The sequence below is a fragment of the Miscanthus floridulus genome, chromosome 12, assembly GCF_019320115.1.
Source record: "Miscanthus floridulus cultivar M001 chromosome 12, ASM1932011v1, whole genome shotgun sequence".
Taxonomy (NCBI): Eukaryota; Viridiplantae; Streptophyta; class Magnoliopsida; order Poales; family Poaceae; genus Miscanthus; species Miscanthus floridulus.
Window position 1 is genome coordinate 30736278 of NC_089591.1, and position 4574 is coordinate 30740851.

General features: G+C 44.0%; 1 long non-coding RNA gene across 1 annotated transcript; it reads left to right on the forward strand.

The window, feature by feature from the left end:
- The first annotated feature begins 375 nt into the window (after positions 1 to 375).
- On the forward strand, positions 376 to 3402 carry LOC136495177 (uncharacterized). Its single transcript, XR_010768910.1, has 3 exons — positions 376 to 667; positions 2028 to 2092; positions 3151 to 3402. It is a non-coding gene; the product is annotated as an uncharacterized lncRNA (long non-coding RNA).
- The last annotated feature ends 1172 nt before the right edge of the window (positions 3403 to 4574 follow it).

The window sequence follows — 4574 nt, forward strand, 5'->3', positions numbered from 1 at the left end:
AACTGCTTACTGTTGGCATTGGCGGAGTGTCCGGTAGAGTTGGCGAAGTGTTCGTCAGATCGATCGCACATACTACATATCTTAGACTGTCAGTTCACTTCGTGATCCAGTGAAGTGTCCGCCAGGAATGGCAGAGAGTCCGCAAAACCAAACCCTACATGTCTCGACGGAGCATCTGTCAATCATGATAGAACGTCCATCACTGACGGAGTGTCCAACGCCCTCGGCGGACTATCCGTCATCATGCGATGACATTTGTCCCATGCATGAGATGAGCTCTCCACACCACACCTGCCCTGGCCCCACATGTCAGCTCTACCCTCTCACATAAGCACCATCCCTCTCTCTCCCTTACTCCCCTTTGCCATTCACGTGAGAAGCCAGAAAACAGAAAATAGAGAAGGAGAGGGAGAGAGGAGAAGAAAGGAGAAGGGAGGAGAAGAAGGAGAAGAGGAAGGGGAAGGAGGAAGGAGGCGCCCCCCTGCTGCAACCATGATGGAGGTCGCTGCCGGCAAGTTTCTCCACGCCACCACCCCGCCGGAGTTGGAGGAGAAGGCCCCAAGCTCCATCATCTGCTTCCCCAAGCTCCCATGGTGCTCCAATCTCGATCTCCATCCACGAGCCACCCCAACCCGAGCTGCTATAGGTGGAGTACCCCCAAGGCATGGTGAGCATGTCCCCAACGTCCATCTCCATCTCCCCCACCCCCATGGCCATTTCCCTTGAGCTCCACCTCTCATCCATGGCCACCACCACCATGGATTGAGCCGAGCTTCACACACACCATGTATGATAAATCTAACACTTGGAATAGGCTCCTCACATCACTAGAAAGCTATAGAAACAAACCACACATGATTTGGAGTCCGGATGCCCCAGAAATCATCTCCAACATTTTTACAACCGAGTTGTTTGTGGTTTTCCCAGACTATCCGTCATTTTTGTGGACTGTCCGTCGATGCTAGCATTAGGTTCAGCGGAATGCTCCTCGCGCACTGGTTTTCCCTGGTGGATCGTCGCAGCGCCCACGGAACGTTCCTGTCAGTTCACAGCAGCACAATCCCAACTTGTAAAATTCATGGAATGATGCATTTGTACTTCAAAAATTGAGAACAAGTTTTGTTGTGTTCCTTAGAATATTCTCTATCATCTAAACATAAATTTGGCACCAAAAATATATTTTAATTTTGACTAAAATAATGCATTTTTAAAATTATAAAATGCATAACTTATTCTCTTGGTCTCAAAAATTATGAAACTTGTTTTGTTAGCTTCCTTTAAGCATGTGCTATCTAGGACACATATTTGTGTGCATCATCTCATTACATATGTGCATATGACATGACCTTTATGCCTCACACACTTAAACCAAACACTGAATAAATGACGGATAGTCTGCCACACTGGCGGAGTGTCCGTGAGTTTATTCACCGAGACAGAGGAGTTAGAAACTACAATCTTGAGTTAACGGAGTGTCCGTGAAATGTCACGAAGTGTCCGCCAATTTATAAAATAAGTTTTCCAGCCAACCCGAGAACACCCAATTTCCATCGGACTGTCCGCGAGATCCCCCGGAGTGTTCGCGAGATCTTGCGGAGTGTCCGCTGATTTATAAACCAAGAACCTGAGAGTACCCAGTGGTCACCTGACCTGGCGGAGGGTCCGTGACCTACACTGAAGGGTCTTCCCGTTCATGGTTGTCTAGTTTTCACTAAGTACCTTAACTCACGGACTGTCCGAGCTTGCTACCGGACCATCCGATAGTCCAACACGACAGCCCTTATACCCTATGCCACCTACATATAACATATATGGTTAGACTCTAATCAAGTAACATCAATGCATATCATCTCATACCATTTACTTTATGCATCGTACTCATCAAGCATTATGTTTATATGTTGCACTTCGCATTCACAAGAGTTGACCCACACAAGCTACTCTCATCTTGTACCCTCAACTCTCTCTTGCATATTTCATATGATATCATGCATACATAGATGTCTCATACATGTGCATACATATAGGTACGCGATATCGGAGAGGCGTCAAGTGATGTTCCATGCCTATTGGGACCTTGCTCTTCCAACAGGTAGGCACCCCACTACTATAAACTCTATTTTGGATACTTATTACTTGTCTCATTATGAGTTTGCATTTCATTTGAATATGATTAACAACTTAATATTGCTTCATTAACTTAGAACTACTCATTAAGTAATTATTTCATTTAATCAATGGGATTGGAACGCTTAATTGCTTATTTGTTTAGCAACATTATAAGTCAAGTGTGAGAAGGGAACTCACTCTCACTGAGTGTTGGAGCTTCACCAGAATAAGTAATTACTTAAAACTTGCAAGGGTATTAACTTGATTTATAGTTGTCTAAATATGATTAAGGGCCAACCCCAACTTGATGTACTATTATGATGATCAATTTTGGTAATCTCTACTCATGCCAGGGGTAATGTCACTATGAGTGTGGGATCTCAAGTGACATAGCTCGTGGAGCAATTAAGGACCAGTTCATAGGGATAGCGAGTCTGAGTGACTAGCCATACAGACCACATGCTCAGTATGGGACTGGTAAGCCAAGTAGCTACTGGTGACCAGCTTTCTCAATGGATTTTATGATGGGCGTGACACACTGTAGATGTGACGTCATGAGGAATCATCACCTTGGTATCCTTCCAGATTGTTCATGAGCACCCTTGGCCACACTAGTAAAAGGTTGGAGACGTGAGGCAACCCTTACTCGGGCACGGGGTATGGTGGTTCGTCCCGTTCTCCGTGTGGGTACAATTTGTACACCTCTATAGAGTTTTGAAAGCCTGATGTCTTTCGGGACGAAACTGGTTGTTCTTACTTCTATACCCATGGTACTGATGATGATGACACTTGGTGTTGATGTGAATTTTAATTGTTGATCACTATTATTATATTACTCATTGCTACTTGTCATGAACTTATAACTGCTAGTTAAATTAATTATGAATCATGAGCATGTCACTCTTTTAATAAACTGCCATGCTTTTATGCAAATGTACAAATGCATATTAATCCCTTTTGCATCCACCAAATATATATGTTGGAATTAAGTCCTACGAGTATGCAATGTACTCATGGTGCTGCCGTTAAGTTGTTTTGTAGGTAAAGGTCATTGGCGGCCATTTCACCCCGTCGTTGGTGGCAAAGTGTGTGAATGGCAGGAGCTGTCCATGCTATGGTAGTGATGTCCATGGGCAAGGCGACTACCCATTATTAGTGAGAGTGTTTATCGTATTAGAGTTGTATTTGGTAAGATAGTATTTGGATATCACTACATCTAATTGAATTGAGTCAATGTCTTCTCTAATGTTGTATAATTAATTTGTTAAATTTGACAAGACTTCTAAGTTATATTTTTCATTGACTTATGTACTCCGTTGCTAAGATGTGATCTTGCTATGTGGCGGCTATTGTGGTATGATACTCAGTGGGATCTTGGTTGTGGAGATGTGGTTGCATCTCTAGGGGAATCACTGATGTTGATTTGCTTAAATTGAGCTTTTCAAGCAGATGACACTCGATTTAGGTAAATTAGCATGATGGGTCCCTACATACCCACTCTTCCATGGAGCACAATCATATTCATTGGTTCCTAATATACCCGAGCCCCACACCCAGTGTATATGGAAACTACCTGTTGTTCCCCCTAGGACTCTGACCCTAGGGGATCAACAAGTAGGATCAAGGGCAAACCCGAAGGTACAACAATGCATTATCATGGCTTAGATCGACTAGCCTTTCCATATATATTGTATAAGTGGATTAAGCATAAAATATACATACTAAGCTAGTAGCATATGAACTTAGCTCTAAACCAATAACATAACAACATTGATAAGTAGAGAGCAAAGTCATAAAAGAGCTCATGATATTTCTCATACCCAAAGTGCCCTTGGATGTCCAAGCTCTCCAAATGTTACTTGCTTAGCTCCAAAACACAACTAAAAAGTAAAAGAGTACAAGTGAGGAGGAGAGAGGCTCAATTGTGTGGTGTGTGGAGTGAGGGAGCCTCTCCCTCACTTATATACTACTAGTCTAAGGGCGGTTTTCATAGAATATTCCTTGGAGATTCACCCCAAACCACCATCTGGGAGAGCCCAATAGCCGCCAAGTGGAAGGAGAAGGGAGGGCGGTGCTGCTAGGGGGGCAACCACCCCTCGAGTGCGGTCAGCCCCGGGCTGGGCCTTCCCCCAACCATCCTTCTTTGGTCAGGTTGGTTGTTGGGCCTGGGCCATGTCCCCTATGAGCTTGAGGCCCAGATTCACCAGGTAGGTGGGCCTTCTCTCCATTGCTTGTTTTGGGTCTGCATTATGCTTTGTCTGATTGTGCACATTGATCACATTTTCCATGTTTTTCATCTTTGTGTCCTACAAAACACTTATTCTCCAATGCATGTGGAAAAATGTGTCAATATAATAACATATGTGTGTAAGATATTCTAGTTCTCCTTCTTATTTGGCGGTCAGATTTGGCCTTTAAGGACCTGCCAACAACCGCCCTGTCCGGTGACCGCACAGAAATTTGCT